The 17,486-nt window shown below is 43.6% G+C and overlaps 1 long non-coding RNA gene across 3 annotated transcripts in view; it reads right to left on the bottom strand.

Moving 5' to 3' along the window:
- Positions 1-2,451: 2,451 nt before the first annotated feature.
- The window catches only part of LOC308474416, a 42,691-nt gene continuing 27,656 nt past the window's right edge, over positions 2,452-17,486 (bottom strand). Inside the window, exon 3 of one of the 3 annotated variants that reach the window (XR_013984711.1) lies at positions 2,452-2,994. This is a non-coding gene — a long non-coding RNA (uncharacterized lncRNA). Of the gene's footprint in view, positions 2,995-8,503; positions 8,635-15,377; positions 16,505-17,486 lie in introns of those variants that run through there. The other 2 variants (XR_013984712.1, XR_013984713.1) reach the window with 2 other exon arrangements.

Genomic DNA, 17,486 nt, shown 5'->3' with positions numbered 1-17,486 from the left:
AGACGTATTGTAAGATTCCCCAATAGTTTACAAATTCATTCCCCCTCTACCCCATTAACATAAAAGTTAAATGAGGCATACTTTTAAAGGGTTTATAGGAACTATAAGTAGAATTTAAATTGCACGGCTGGAGGATTAGGATTGCACTATGCCATTCTGAAAATTAAAACCATCTCCCCCAGAAGGTGCTATTTGCCCTATGAGGGAAAATATACAGCCTTAGCACAGCACGCGAGCAGGCAGCTCAGCTCGGGGGCGGCTTGGGGGCCGGTCAAATGACCTCCACCTGCTGCTTCTGGCCCATGGGCCTTAGGTTGGTGACCCCTGGTTTAATCTTTTCTTACCTATGCCCCTGCTTGTGTTGCTCACCATCCCAGTTAACCCCTCCCCTTTACAACTCACCCTGTCCCTCCTTCTTCCTTTACAGTTCACCCAGGTCCCATCCCCTCACACCTTGCACTTCAGACTTTCTCCCCTCCCTGCCCAGCACCACCAGTGGTGATGATGATGATGATGACGACAGAGAGATCTTGGCTGCTGTTTTCTCTCCTTCCCAGATCAGCAGCCAGTGTTCTCCTTTGCTCCCCGTCCCACTGCCAGCATCATGACAGTCTTACAATTTTATTGCATGCTAAAAGCTTTGTGGGCCAAGGAGGGGCAGGGGGGCAGCTGCCCCCCCCCAATCCTGGCTATGCCCATTTGGGCTTTGCAAGGAGTCATTCCTTTTGCATGGCAGCACCTGTACATTAGAAGTGCCAATTCTGAAGATCAAAGGAATGCAAGGAATGCAGTTCACACATATTGGGTAAGTAAACTGATCTGAAGGCCTTATGGGCTTTATATACCAAGAACAGCATCTTGAACTCAGCCCAGCACTGAACTGTCCAAAGTTTGCAAAAGGCACTCCTAGCCACTGAGGCCCCCAGTGACAGGGGGTTGGACTAGATGACCCTCAGGGTCCCTTCCACCTCTACAATTCTATGACAAAGTCAGATCCAGGAGCACTCCAAGCTTGAGTGCTTTTCATTGATGCAGCAAAATGCCTAGAAAAGATACTGAGAAGTAGATTTGTCAGTCCATTCACCTAGCAACTGGCTTAACACTTTCGAGAAACCTTTCTCATCTCTGCGTTGGCAACTGTGCATGGGAACAAACAGTGTTCCTTAGGCAGACTGATTTGGCCCTGGGGTGCGGGCGTCCAGAAAGAGGGTAACAGTTTCAAGAGGGGAAGGGTTCTTGTCCCTGGACAAAATAAGAGCGCCTCAGGACAGAAGCTGCATCTGGTGACCTTGCCACACGGCGCGTTCCAGAGGCACAGGCACATTCCAGAAGGGTCGACGTTGGCAACCCAAAGCTGGAGGAAGGAAATGCCTCATCGGAGCTCCCAAGAACGCCTTGGGATACCGACAGAAGCACGTCTTAACGGCTGATTCCCAACCTCCTACGGCGGCCGCAAGAGCCCTTAGACACGCGGCCGGTTGCTTTAAGGAACTAGCGGCCGGGCTACAGCCGCCCCCGCCCCCGGGTCTTCCCTACAGGAGGCTCCTCTTACCTTCCCACCAACAAAAGTTCCGAACTCGCGCTCTCAGGCCGCCCACCTCCGCGCGCCCCACGCTGCCTCCTCATTGGACAGCGTAGCTGTCATCTTCTAGGAGAGCAGAACGCAAGCACGGGCGGGTCGGGGCAAATGATCGAACCCTATTTCCGTTCACGTGATCCAAAAAGAGCGGAGGAAGCAAGCTCATGCTCCTCCCAGTCGGCGAAGGTGGGGTGAGCTCTCGCGTAGGATCCTCTGGAAGCCCCGCCCCCGCTTCAGCCCCTCGCACCGCCTTCTTCTAGGAAGGCGGGAGGAATGGAGAGACGAAAGCGCAACTGCGCACGCGCTACGTTAAGACGATGCCGGAGCAACGATGCGCTCCTGCATCAGTTAATGCAGCCGGGTGGGGGCGCTTGGTGTGAGGAGGCTGCTTACATACGGATCTTTCCTTGCGGTCCAAATGCGTTTCTGTCGCCTTCCTGCCGCGCTGCACCGAGTTGTCCTTCTCGCTCTTTTGTCACCCCTCGAGCTTACGTTCTTAACGCGGCAGACGGACGTCAGGGACCTGGTTTGCCCGGAGGGAAGAGACCACACCGCTAAGCTCCCAGAGCTAGCAGTTGTTCTTGCCCTTCGTGGTTGTATTTTCTTGCCACGTTGGACCGGGAGGGCCTTTAAGAAAGCCGAGCATTCATAGGCTGCGCTTGACAGTGCGGACTCTTCGGGAACTATTGCGCTCTCTACTTTCGCCTGCCGTTTGCTCTTGGGCTTCCAAGCCCAGTTCCAGGGGCTAATTCTTTTTTTTAAACTTTTTTATTCAAAATTAAAACAAAACATATTATCCAGAAACATATCATCCTTATTTTTTTCCCATTTCCCCTCCCCCCACCCTCCCACACAAAACCCACCCACCGGCTTCCCTTAGTTCCAGTCTTTGATTTCTCTAAGAATGCTGTTTTCTACATGTTACACAGTTGTATAGATCAAACTATTTAGCTGATTGTCATCAATAGAAAAGTTTGTGAATGTTTATTCAAAGCCAACCAAGGAGTCCAGTTCACTTTGTTGCGTCTTCAAGTACTTTGTAAAGGGTTCCCATTCATCTTTAAAGTCACAGTTATCCTTGTCCCGTAGCTTGTATGTCAATTTTGCCAGTTCTGCATAGTCCATCAATTTTTCTTGCCATGATTCTTTAGTTGGGGTTTCTTCAGTCTTCCATCCTTGTGCTATTAGAACTCTTGCGACTGTTGTCGCATACATGAATCCAGGGGCTGATTCTGACCTATAATGTTTTGCATGGTCTGGGCCTCCAGCACCAGAAAGGATGCACATCTTTCTTTAGGTATTTGGGTCCCAGCTATTTCTATGCTAGTAGACTTTGATGAAATGTCACAAAATGTCACGTAGAAAGGGTAGCATAGGTAGAACTATTTCATCTCTAACACAGCTGCTGAAGAAATCTGGAATAAATAACAAAACGACTCCTGGAGATGACTGAGCATTCATCCTGATTTGCTTTACACAAAGCTAATGTGGGGGTTCTATTATATCCAGTCTTAATTGAGCATTCATTCTGATTTGTTTGTGGGGCTACTACATGACAATCCGCATTCATATACTCATTTGCTTGTGGGGTGTTTGGATGTCTTCCTGTAATTTGTTAATCTCACACTGCATTTCCCTATCATTTTCTAAACATCAAGAACTTGCTTTTTTAAAAAGGTGGATTGGTTGTGTTAGGGCAAGCAAGTGCTTAAATCCCATTTAAACGCATAAGCTTGATATTGTGGTATGCACTTGCAGCCTTCCTATAAAATACAGTCTGGAGGCACCCAGACTTCCTCATACAGTTGCTTATTTATTTATTGACATTATCCCTAGTTTCATAAAGACAAAGCACTAGGTGGGTCTAAATTAGAGGCAAGATCTTACATTGAGATTTGCATGAGCTCACACACCACTTTGCCCTGGGCAAACTGCAGGGAGAGCGTGGAGGCCCCCTACCCGCCCCGTCCCAACATTTCATTTCCGTTCTGACCTGAAGTGCTCTGCTTAGTTCTGTTGTTTATTACCGTATTTTTCGTCCCATAGGACGCTCCGCCCCATAGGACGCACCTAGTTTTGGGGGGGGGGGGAAATAAAGGAAAAATTTTTTTCCTTTATTTCCCCCCCAAAACCAGGTCGGGGAAACTGAACCAGGTTGAGGAACAGCGGGATGACGGCGCTGCACCTCCCTGCTGTCCCCCGAGCCTGTGGGGCTGGCCGATGTCTGCCCGGCGCGCGGGGCGCTCTGCTTCAGGATGCTCCGCGCGCCAGGCGGCAGGCTGCTATCCGCAGCGTGGGGAGCCCTGCGGGGAACTCCTGCAGGGCTCCCCACGCTGCGGATGTCTGCCCGACGCGAGGGGCGCTCTGCTTCAGGGCGCCCCTCGCACCGGACGGCAGGCTGCTATCCGCAGCCTAGACAGCCCTACGGGACCTCCCGCAGGGCTGCCTAGGCTGCGGATGTCTTCCTGAAGCCTGGAGAGCAAGAGGGGTCGGTGCGCACTGACCCCTCTCGCTCTCCAAGCTTCAGCGAAAGCTTGCATTCGCCCCATAGGACGCACCCAGATTTCCCCTTCATTTTTGGAGGGGAAAAAGTGCGTCCTATAGGGCGAAAAATACGGTACATTTATATCCCACCTTTCCTCCAAGGAGCAAAAAGTGGCGTACTTGCGGACTTCCGGGTTGGCGCCATCGCCGAATGGCGGACTCCCTCCGAGCTCCGGAGGGAGCCTGCTCGGCAGGGGCTGGGTCCTACCGCACCGGCGATGCGGGGACCCTTAAAAACCACGGCCACGAGGGCCGTGGACATGGAGACTCGGCTGGCACCGCTAGCGCCCTCCCGACTCGTGAAGGAGCCTTTTTAAAGGCTACGGATCGGGTGCCGGGGAGAAGCGTGGTGCTTTGAGTCCTCTGCTATCCCTGCCGAGCGCAGCCGCATGCCATCCGGCGGAGAGCGCTGACTTCTTCCATTGAAAATTCGGACTTTTTAACAACAACCCGTGAGTAATCTGGAAACTGGGTTTAAAAGGAGGAAAAAAAAAAAGAATTTCTTTTCGAATTGGACACGAGCGGGGGGGGATCCAAAAAGGAAGTCAGTCCCCCCCCCTATTGTAAACCTTCCAAGACAAGGACGGGGAAACCAAGGTCCAAAAAGATTTGTATTGCTGATAAGAACTAAGAATTCCACGATGGGGAATTATAAGAACTGTGCTGGAGGACGAACTGAGGGAGAAGAAACGTAACCCCCCCCCCCGGGAACCGGGGTGATTGAAGAGAGAGCCTGGTGAAAAGAGTCGGAGATTTTGACAGCTGTCAAAGTAGCTGTCAAAGTCGGATAGCAGAGAGGATTTTATTATGAGAACTTTGCTGGCTAAATTTGTTACAATTTGCTACAACTTGTTAAAACTCGGATACAAAATGGCGAAAACATGGATAACAATCGGACTTTTGGACTAGAGAAAACAAAGTTACAACAATCCCCCTAGAGGAATTTCGGGACATTACAAAGATGGTCGTAAGTGGAAAAATACCATTGGAATTTCACAGGACTGGTTATCTTCTGGGAAAGCTGCAAAACGGAAATAATATTTTGTCTACAGGGTGTTCAGCTAGAGGAGACAATAGAAAGAAAGGGACTGAACGCAAGTTTTTGTTCCTGACTAACAATAATCCCTGCAGACTTATTAAGCTTCTGAATTAGAACGTTTTAGCAGCGGAACAAGAGGAAACTGGACTACAATTTGGAAAGAACAATGGGGGGAGCTTTATTAAAGATTTGAAGTTAAGTGTTTTAAAATAATTGTGAAGGGAAAAAAAGAAAAAAATAAAAAAAAAAAAAGTCAGCAAGGAATTGGGGGAAATAGGTGAATTTTGGATTGTAAGAATTCCAGGCGGATAACATGGTTTGGTGGCCAGGGGGAAATTAAACCGGGGACAGGGGGGGAGAACTAAAATCCAAAGGCTTGTCAACTTCTTTTTTTGAACTGGCTTTGTTTCATCTATTATATCTTTCATCTTTTATTTCTGATATTTCTATTATGTGGGGTGTCTTTATTATTAATAAAAAAAGGGAAATTGTGGAATAAAAATGGGGTGGGCCCTGGGAAAGAAATTTTTTGTTTTTTATTAAGGGTATGGATGAGGAATGTAGAAATTTTAAATTCGAATAATGGTCTAAACAAATTAAGTTTTTAATTAGAACCGAGAGCTTGTGGAGCCAACAACATGAAAAAGGAATATGGTAGGGGTGGGGGAAGGGGGGAGTCCCAGAAAGTGGATATATGAAAATAAGGTTCTGAATGTATTTTAACTCTTACTTTCTGTATTTTTGAAAATTTTAATAAATATTATTTAAAAAAAAAAAAAAAAAGTGGCGTACTTGCTTTTCCCTCTACCCATTTTATCATCACAACCAACCCTGTGAGGTATGTTAGACTGAGATACAGTGACTGGCCTAAGGTGAGGACTAGAACCCTGATTTCCCAGGCCTTAGTCCAAAATTATAACCACATCTTCACATTAGTTCTCATTATACAACCCTTAAGTGAATAAGATGTGTAAGGACCACCATGTACAAAGTTACAAGGAAAGCCATGTGACCACCTGAAATTACCATACATCTGAACTTGAAACTATGCCAGTGTTTTGTTCAAATAAGATTTATGAGGACAAGTGGGACTGAGAGATTAAGGTTGCAATCCTATGAACATTTCTTTGGCAGAAAGTCCCTTCTAAAAAGGCATACAAAGGATTGCATTCAAGCTTTATTTTCTTAGCTCAAGTATTAGCAGCAGTATTCAACATTTCAATACAGTGGTACCTCGGGTTATAGACGCTTCAGATTACAGACTCCGCTAACCCAGAAATAGTACCTCGGGTTAAGAACTTTGCTTCAGGATGAGAACAGAAATCACGTGGCGGTGGCGCGGCAGCAGTGGGAGGCCCCATTAGTTAAAGTGGTACCTCAGGTTAAGAACAGTTTCAGGTTAAGAACGGACCTCCAGAACGAATTAAGTTCTTAACCCGCGGTACCACTTTATTAGTTTCATTGCATGACACTGCTGTTTGGGAAATTGCTGTAACTTTATTTTTTGTACTCTGAATTGTATTGTGTCCAGTACTGCATCTGCATGCTAAAAGATGTAAATTTGCTTTGCTTCAGTGGTTGCCTGTTTCTTGTTACTTTTACAGTAATTAACATGTGCTATAAAACATGGGAAGAACCCCCCCTAAAAACAAACACATTTTACATTTTAGCTTTAAACAACCTCAAAAGCGGCACCTTCAGTCTTTGCTGAAAATTGACCCTTTCCTCCCCCTTTTCACTCCCTAGAAAGAAAAAAATAGCATCCCTGAACCCATACCTAAAAATCCATAAAATTCAAATAGATTTCCTTTCTGAAACAAAAATCTCTTGGCAGCAGAAACTGACATATATATATTTTAAAAAACAGAAGAGGGCAATATTTGCCTGCTTTAAGTGAGCACCTGGGGATAAACTTGGCACCCGGATACTGCAAAACAGAACTGAAAGGTAAACCTATGACCTCATTGCATCCAGGCCCAATTTAATCAACTACAGGGTATATAAATTAGTAAAAATAAACCTCTTCAATAAAAACCAGTTGCAAAAATCAAACTCTCCCGAATGCTCAGCCTGGACAATTAGTGGTCTACAATAATCAAGGCCAGGAATATCTCTAAAGCATCTGAAACTTAATTGCCCTCTAATACTAACAGTAGTCCACAATCAAGGCAAGCTGAATTCTTTGGATTTAACCTGACTGAGTCCCAGTTACACAATGGGATTAAGAAATCCAAGTATTTTGTCTTAAATAAATGCATTATGAATCAGGCTGTTAAACTGAGTTGGCCACAGTCCAGGGAACCCTGTGAATAACTCTGGTTGCCCAGTGGGGGCTTTGGTCTTGTGTTTCTCCAGCAGCTGCTCCCAATACTGCATAGCAAACACTTTCCGAAACTCAGGGGAGCTTTAAAAGAAATTTGTGGTTGATGATTTTTGGTTTCTCGAAACAAATCAGAAGTCTGCTGGGAGCGCCCAAAGTAATTCTTGTGAGTGCCAAAACAGACTTGACATGGGAAATCCATGATTGGCTCTTTCCCCTCTCCTTAATCTTTCTTTACAAGCAGCTCTTTGGGGCGAGGACTAGATTTAGGCAATGGTACTAGATGAAGGGGGGGTTAACCTCCCCCTGCCACTTTGTGCCGCAATAGAAATGGCTTCCCCTGAAGCTGTTCTTTCAGCCTCACTTGGGAAGTGGGGGACAAGTTACATTGATGGTACATAGGTGGGCAAAATCCACAGTATTTACAAACACTTTGGAGGGGGGATCAGTCCTGAAAAAAACATTTGGTCCTTCATTTTGTTTACTTAAGGAAGTATTACAGTCGAAAAAGTCTCTGTTTTTCATTCTCTTATAGGCTACGGTCTGTTTGTCCTGGCTAGCTGGTACATCATATAGGTGGTGCCAATATTTATGTATACTACATGTTAAAAAGATATGTATGTTGAATGTTAGGCTTTATTTTTCTTATCCTTCTCTGTCCATGCTCAAGTAACTGTGTCTTCTGTTCTTTTGTAGCTGTCAACTATGCTTTCTGCATAAATTGTTTGGAATAGTCAAGATCTGTCACACAGATCTCTACTTAACTTGGTTGTCTGAGGTTTGCATACACATGACACTTTACTTCTAGAATCAGTGGAAACTGAGTACCTTGTTGTTTTTTTACATAGTTCACACACAGTCCAGATCTATATATTTTTCTGCCTCAGAAAAGCACTTCTTGGGAAACTGTTTTCATTTTGAAAATAAAAGCTCACTGCAGATATGTGTCCACTTGAAAACAGATGTAGGTGGTCCCAGAAATGCAGAGGTGTATCTACACTTGTCCAATGATGCTTTGGGGGGGGGTGTATACAAAGATCACAATCACCATTTCTTTCTTCATTCATGTGGGGTATGTGCAGGGAATAATCAAGGGGAGGATTTTTCAGGTAACCACACCGACTCTTCTGGATGGCAGGATCTAGAATCAATCTAGATTGAAAGCAACATGTTGAGGATGATCATGAACAATTCTAGAGAGAAAATCTATATTATTATTATTTTGCTAGAAATGGGTTAGTGTGTACACAGCCTGAGTGTCATAGTTTAAAGTTCTGAATAATAGGAGATATCCAACAACATGTGAGACCAGTTTGTGCAATGGCGCTGTTGGGAGTTGGGAGTCCGACAATTTCTGGAGGGCTTCAGGTTCCCAATCCCTCCTCTAAAAGAAAATGAATACATCTTATTAACTACAGCACAAAACAAACATATCCTTTAGAACAAGGATTGTGAACCTGTAGCACTCCAGCTTCAGCCACCAAGGTCAGTGGCCAAGGATGATGGGAATTGTAGTCCAGCAACAACTGGAGGGCTCTGCGTTCCTTATTCGTGATTTGACCCACTTCAAGAGATGACCTGAAGACTTGTAAAGACATCAACAATTTATTGTAAATTTGGCAAATGTCCGATTGAAATGTTATAACCCCACCAAACACTCACATACATTTTCAGATGAGTATATATACTGTGAATAGATGTGTGTGTCCATCTGAATTTATTCTATAGTCATGGCATAAATAAAGGGATTGGCTCCAGAATGCCCTTGCAGTTGAGATCTGCTTGGTCTCTTCTCTAAGCTACTTTAGACAGGAGCTGAAAAGGTAGCTTGTAATCGACCAATTAAAAACTTCTCTGCAAAATTTGATGGTTGCTGGCTGAGTAGTTCATTTTGTTTTCTACTACAGCTTTTAATTTACTAGCAATGAGAAACTTATGGGCTACATTTTTGACCCAACACAATCTTAGCTGCCAAGGTGATTGTTTTAATCTAAATGATTATGAGAACTGTATGTTTTAAGAACTTACTCTTAGATAGGATTGTTTGCTTTTTGTGAGTTTCATTGTAATGGTCATTGGTTGCACACAATAAAAATATTCTTAACTGATTAAAACTAACTTAGGGTTTTGTTTTGTTTTTAAAGTTGGTTTGTATTTTCTTCTTTTAATTTTTAATTGTTTCAAAATGCACTTGCATGATATTTTTTAATGAGGGCTGCTCCGAGTGCAATTGTAGAACAGGCTACAAATACAGTCGTATCTTGGAAGTCAAATGGAATCTGTTTTGGAAGTCCGTTCGCCTTCCAAAACCAAAGCACGGCTTTTGATTGGCTTCAGGAAGCTCCTTCAGCCAATTGGAAGCTGTGGAAGCACCATCGGATGTTCAGCTTCCAAAAGCAGGTTCAAAAACCGGAACAGTCACTTCTGGGTTTTGATAGTTCGGGAGCCAAAATGTTCGAGAACTAGGCTGTTTGACTTCCAAGGTACAACTGTAATTACTTTTGTCAATTTGATTGGCTACTAGGTATATGCTACTATACTGCTTTCAGATCAAAATGATTGTCCATTCTATTCTTATTTAAAAACATATTGGGGCGCTTCTGTTGACCTGTTTATTATTTATCCTGATTTGTTTGTGGGGAGATTTGACGACAGGGGCTATTTAATGAGCATTCATATTGATTTGTTTGCAGGGAGGTTATATAATGTTGTATCAAGCATTATTCCACACTTTCCATTGCATTTCACCATCACTTTCCTTATTGCAAAGTCCAATCTGAATTTGCTGGTATGTGACTGAATTCCACCCCAAAATAGTGACAGACTGGAAGCATCCTTTATTGGCTACTTCTTAATTGGAAGGCTTTTTGGTATGAAGTTTCTGTTGTTTTCCCCTCTTTCCTTGGACAGTAGGGGGCAATCTGCACCCATTACTTTAAAACTTCGTACTTCCTCTGAGTACTTGGGATCAACTTGGGAAAAGAGAGGCCAAGAGAGATAGTCAAAATCTTTGACTGTGCAACTCACAAACTTTTTGTGTTGTAGAATGATGTCTGCTTATAATAATAATAATAATAATAATAATAATAATAATTTATTATTTATACCCCGCCCATCTGGCTGGGTTTCCCCAGCCACTCTGGGCGGCTTCCAAAAGAATATTAAAATACTATGATACATCAAACATTAAAAGCTTCCCTAAACAGGGCTGCCTTCAGATGTCTTCTAAAAGTCTGGTAGTTGTTGTAGATGAGCATATATACATGCAAGGATAAGAAGCAGGATCACTTATTTAAATACTAAGGATTGTACTCTAATTCAGAACCAAATCCCACTGAAGAAAGTGCAACTTTTTTCTGAGTAAAAGTATGTAAGTAATAAGTATCCAATTTTTTCCAGGAGTAGTGGTTAGTGGGCAAAATAGCATTTATTGATGAGACGGAAAGCCAATGTCAATGCTATTCTGTACAGTCATAAATATTAAGAATTCTAGAACTGAACACATTGAAAAATTTGCATAGTAGGCAAAATAACAACAACAGGGTCGACACACAGCAAAATGCCAGCACACCTGTAAAAAAACCTGCTCACATAACATGTTTTTGTGTGTCCACAGTTGGACAACTTGCAATTTCTTACTGGATTTTCTTCTCTTATTAGATTATCTGCAGATCAGAAAATCTGAATTTAGCAGGGTGAGGAGGATGCTGTGTGGATGCCACAAAAAAGATGCACAAGCAGCTTCATATCTAAATTTAGCTCCCGTGTGGATGAGTCCTTCGTACTTTTAAATGCACAGGGAGAAAGGGTGGGGGGGGTAATGAGAATTTTGAAGAAAAGAATTAGGACTGATGTGAGAAGCTCCTTTTCTTTGTCAGTGAAAATTAGGTAAGCTATTTCATTCCGCTTTTTCTTATAATTAATGGATTTATTACATGCTTTCTTATTCCTTTGCTTTCTCTAACAACCAACCTGTCAGTGATGAGAACATGTTGCTCAAAGCTTTAAAGCCAAGTAGGGATAAGAACATTCCAAAGCTAGTTCACTAGCTATCACACCACACTGCCCTTTCCTTTGCTGCTTCTGGCAATATGAAAGAGAGCAAGAGATAACCTGCTGGAAGTTATTCAGATAGGTTAACTAGGTGGTAAACTTGATACACAGAGTATACAAACTTGAACTGCACCATACAGATGTTATGTTGCCAAGATTTGGGGATCTTGTATATAGTAACCATAGAAATGAGGGGGCAAACCATTAAAAAAAAGTTTGGAAAACTGTAACATTAGATGTTCCAACTCGGCTTTCATTCAAACTGAAGCTGCCAATGACGTCTATTGAGGTTGCTTAACTTTCCGCTATAAGACCATTTCCAGTTCCTCATATCTTTGCCCAATTATAACCATCAATGCAAAAGCTGTGCAGTCACCAGTGTTTCCCTTGGGCTGATTTTTTAAAAAGAAAAAGTTGCAGTCATAATGGGAATGATGGGCCCGAGGCACAAAATGCATGTGTGTGTTTTTTTGTTTTTTAAAAAACCCCAAGCCTAGTTCTTCCGACGTTTTCATTGAGAAATTCCAGCACCTCTGTGCTTTGGAGCAAGGACTTGAAATTTGGCAACAGACAGGTCTCACTTTGGTGTTACGCAAGAGCCTTGCTTTTGTCGGCCTCAGGAAAATCTGCCCACATTTGGCCAGATTGGAAGCCTCCAAAACATTGCAGCTTATGCATGCTTAGCAGAGACTTTTAAGAACTTGGCAGAAGAGATTGCCAAGTTGTCTGCACTCTGAGCGAGCCAGCAATCGGATGGGAAGTCTGAGGGAAATCCACACAGAGGTGTGTTTCCTGACCGCCAGGGGGTGCTGCAGTGCCAACAAGCAGGGAGTATCTTGCTGTTTGCAGGATTCCTCCTGCTGGCTGTGAAGGGTAGAATCCAGGGCTTTTTTTCCCTAGAAAAAGAGGTGCCAGAACTTGATCTTTTTTTTAGGGGGAGCACCCACCCAAAGTTGTAAGCCATTGTGTCTCTTTCCTCAGCGATATCATACTACTGAACTGCTTTATCAGATGGCTGTACAAACTGTTGAGATGTAAAGTGCTTGAGACACACCCTATAAATTTTAGGTACTGTTGTTACTAGGCTAAGATGGCTGAAACTGTCTTATCCAAATTGAATCCTAGACAGTGTCAGCTAAAATCTGACTGGCAGCAATGTGAAGAAGAGGTTTGTGTAGGCAGATCAAATCATGATGAAAAACTGTTCCTTTTTTTAATGGCTGTTTCCAGTTGAAATAAGTGGTTGGTTGCAAATGCAGTTTCATCACAACTGACCGATTCCCAATTAACTTAGGACTGACCGCAGCAACTCCTTTGCCAAAATGTCTCTATGGAGGTTGGTTACCATTCTCGTTGTATATCAGGAATGGGGAGCCTGTGACCCTCCTATAGATTACAGCTTCCATCTTTTTGGCCACGCTGCCTGGGGGTGAGTCCCACAACACCTTGGAGGGCGGGTCACAAGTTCTCCATCTCTACTGTACATTATAATTGAAGATGGTATCCAGTGGAGTGGGTGGTCTCCAGGAATTCAACATCTTGTCTGGTATGTATAATTATTTCCAAGAAAGGTTAAAACACATGGGTAACAATAAATAGATTAATAAAGGCACTGTCTTATTTCTTTGGCCACAGTAGGAATACATGATATTTTGATATGCTAAGTTGATAGGATCAATGAGAAGAATGCAAGATGAAGGAAAAAGCAATGGTCACTATATAGATTAAGGTTCTAAAACCACCACAGATCAGAGACTACTTCCCCACTTACCCTTTTCATTAGATTTTTTATGGAACATCCATACATCTTTTATCAGCTCACTGCATTTCAGTATTTTCTGTTGTCAGTTCATGGATGGCCGGGGGGAGGATGACATGTGGCAGTTTTTTAAAAAATGAGCTTCTGTACTTTTCATTAAAATTTTCTGTTTGCAAGTTCTACCTGTTTTATGGCTTCCTGTTGATTGAAGATGGGCAATTAGCACCAAATTTCCTTTTACTTCTTCCATTTCAGGAGTTTAGAAGGTAACAAGAGTTACTAAAATACTTCCCCTCCCAATCTTTAATTGAAATAGTATTTTGCATATATGGAAGCAAAAAAATGATGGCTTAAGTAATTAATGCTTCTCACTCCATACAGAAACAGAACTTGGCTACTGAAGGGTCATTCATTACCAATCCTCAGAAAGTCATGGAACAAGCAAAACCTGCAAACAGGAAACCTGAATTGCAAAACTCTAATACTTATCTGAGAAGTTCCATCAGACTCAATGGGGCTTCTGAGCATAGGGTTGCACTTATAATTAATGTTGCTGGGAACCTTTAATTCTAAGTAAACATTATAGCAAGATCTTGGCCACGGAGAAGGGCATTGCTGGATAATATAATCCTTGTGTAGAACTGCTAATTTAATTCTGCTGCCTTCCAATTAACTATGGAAAAGCAATGCCTTGGCAGCACTCTAGCATGGAAGCAACCCTGGGATACCAAAGGGAATTCTAGATTCCCATCACACTGAGAAACCCATTGAAAAATTGCCTATATGTTAATTTCCATGATTAATTTGGCATTTGTGTAGGTCGGATGAATCCATGTAGTGGATTCAACAGTCACGCATGTGTTCCCCATCCAACTTTCTTCACACTTACTGTGCTGTTGCTCAGTCCACTTTGGGGAGTTTTTGCAATGGCATGATAAAATGAGCGGCTGCAAGCAACATGTACAGTATTCTGAAGAAATCTCATGGCTGCTTCACCACAGTCTCATCATGCCATTGGCTCAAGCAGCTCACCTTGCTGCAATGCCTGTCCAAGGGCTTGGGGCTTTCCAAGGCCTGCTACTCAGAACCTGCTGTGCCAGACAGTGAGCTGGGATACGTGCCCTGTGTTCTACCAATGAGCTATGGCTTCTTTGGAGGAATGAACCTGCCTTCCTAGAGTGGGATTAAAATTCACCTTTCAAAGAACTGAAATACTGTTTTGGGGCCAAACCAATAACAGTTGTGAATCCCCATGATCTCACAAAATGTCATTTAAAAATCTAATAAAAAGCACCCTTCTTCTGAAATAAGTTTGCCAGCTCAGACTTTCAATGGCAATGGCAGAGATTTGGTGCAATTTACCTCTGTCTCTTTGTCAATATATACTAAGATGACGCCAGGTGTAAACAGGTGTGCCTAAGAACAAGTGGAGTCCAAAGCAGGGCACTCACACCATTTTGATCAGGCACACAAGACTTTCTTCAAGATCAAGATCCAAGGAGTTTCCTTTAGAAGTGTTTTGTGGCTGGGGCTGATAGGCTAGTATCTATGTTATCACCAAGAAACAACCCCCTTTCATGAGAGCAGATTTTAATTTATTTATTTTAAGCACCAAGTAAGTTTTTAATTGCATAACTGTACAAGTTGTTCTTTAAAACGGACAGCCCTGCTAACATTGGGGGGGGGGGAGGAAGAGGAGGACATGAAGCCTAAATCAGAACTGGAAAAGGAAGCAAACACATCCTAAATTGCAAGATGAATGTGGAAGTAAGCCTGGCAGGAGATAAAAACGCACCCGCCCACTCCTGTTTTGAGGTGTGTCTGCACACACCTAGTTCTTGTTATGTAATTTCATGCTAGCTTTTCCATGATGTAGTTTGTTCATTCCACATCAATATTGTACTCAGAGCAAATACTTTTTGTTGCAGGAGCTGAGGCTGTTACCTTTTAAGAACACCTGCCTTGCTTGTATGCAAAACGGAACTTGCCTTGGCCATAGTTGACATGAAAGACTAGTCAAATTATCTTGCTAGGTGCATAACCCACATGACTGCGAAGTTTTGTGATGACTAACTGTTTGTTCCCCACTGATGTTCAGAATGCGTAACTCAGGGCTCACAGACACTTTATATGTTAAGACGTGCAAGGTTCCAAGCAAGTTATCAACAATTTGCTCACAACTTGTTCACAGGAATCCTTGGGCACACAAATGTACATACAGTGGTACCTCTGTTTACGAACTTTATCCATTCTGGAAGTCCGTTCTTAAACCAAAACTGTTTCCCTAATGAGGCCTCCCACCGCCAGTGCCCTTCCACCGTTCAGATTCCGTTCTTAGACCGAGGTAAAGTTTGCAAACCGAGACACTATTTCTGGTTTTGCGGAGTTCGTAAACCGACTCTTTCTTAAACAGGACTGTTCTTAAACTGAGGTACTACTGTATAGAAAGCTACAAAGGAGGGTCTGCAAAATGGGACACAAGAATGTTAAAGGTTGTGCATCTGTGTATGTAAGTAGTGAGGGAACTCTTGCCCTCCTCTCCACAGGCTTCCTGCATAAATCCCGAAGACATTTGCTCCACTGTTTGAGATCCTAGGGTGTAGTAAGGGAATTCCAAGTGCTGAACACAAGACAATGCTGTGTAACAACCACTACTAATCAGGGCATGAATCTTAAGGAGGGGACCCCAAATTAAAGGAGCATTTTCATCATTATAGCGTTTTAGCTAATCAAGATGAGATGTTGTGAAGATAAATGACACTTGTTGATAAAGGAAGGAGTGATGTAGGACACCCTGTGGGGGAATGAGTAATTCTCTAGTTAGGGCAGCATTTAACGGTTGCTGTAAACAGAGCCAGGGGCTATAAAATGAGTGATGAGAGTAACACTGAAATAGGGAAGTTACCAACATGGAGTGAACAACTACTGACAAAACCCCTTTCTCCTCAAATAGTCTTTGGTTTAAAAAACAAAACAAAATGCAGCAGCCTAAGGTTTTTGTTTTTTAAAAGGCTTACCTAAATCTGCTCAGATGGGATACATGAAAACGAAGGCACTTTTGTGCATATGTTATGAAAATTATTGTCACATTACCTGTGTTTCCCCCAGATTCCTTTCAGCTTAAGAACACAAAAAGAGCCCTGCTGGATCAGGCCCAATGCCCATTTAAGCCAGCATCCTGTTCTCACAGAGGAGGGTAAGCAGCAGTAGCTGAAAAGGGAAATTGGCAAGCAGGTCAGAGTTAAAGGGGTTTTCAGAACTTGTTCAGAGATTGCAGAGGTACTGATGAAGAGATTTTAACGGACAAGATGGGGATGCATGGCTAGTTGTGTTTTAAGATGCTTTAAGATGATCCTGTAACTCATTCCCTGCCTCTTATAGGAACAGAAACGAGCCAAAAGTCCAGCATCCTGTTCTCACAGTGGCCAACCATATGCCCATGGGAAGTCCACAAGCAGGACTTAAGTAGAACAGTACTGTCAGGGAACTGCCATCGGAAGGAAGGGAAGTGAAAGGGCTCACACAGGTTGGGAGAGACTCAGCAGCTGAAGAGGGAACCAGTAGGGGGAGAGGAGCTGAGCTGAGGGAAAGGGAGCTGGAGGGATGGCTCAGAGACACTTCCAGCGAAAACAGTGGGGAGGTTTCAGGACCTCCTGTAGGGACACCCACTCCTCGCCGGAAACTGTCACGCAGAGAGTCCAGAAGACGTGTTTCCGTTAAGGAGCTTTTATGTTGGAAGCGATTCCGAAAGCAACCACTGTCGGAATCTGCCAGCGACTGACGGAGCCATGTTTAAGGGGCTCCGTTACAGACAGAGGTTTGCAAACTTGACCAAACTCTGAGGGACTAGGATTTTACACACAAGCAGCTCATCGTCCCATCACAGCATTCCGACAGTCTCCGTGAGCAGCTTGTGCAGGAGAAGGCATCATGAGCAACCCAGCCGGAACCGGAGAAGCAGGAGCTGGAGCGGGTCCAAGCCTGGAAGAAAGGTACCGGGTGTTGGAGGTCCAGCTAGCGCTGCAGACGGCGAGGCTTGAGGAGAGGAGGGCTCAGGATGCAGACAAAAAGGGGAAAGACACCCAGCTCGTCAGAAAGGTACCAGGATTGGTGCAGAAGTTTGGGGGGGAGCCCAAAGACTATCATGGCTTTCGGACAGAGATGCAATATGCCCTCAATCTGCAGTTTGATG

The sequence above is a fragment of the Podarcis pityusensis genome, assembly GCF_964106645.2.
Source record: "Podarcis pityusensis genome assembly, chromosome: 1".
In the NCBI taxonomy this organism is placed as follows: domain Eukaryota; kingdom Metazoa; phylum Chordata; class Lepidosauria; order Squamata; family Lacertidae; genus Podarcis; species Podarcis pityusensis.
The sequence above is the reverse complement of the archived record's forward strand: the minus strand, read 5'-3'. Positions and strand labels throughout refer to the sequence as shown.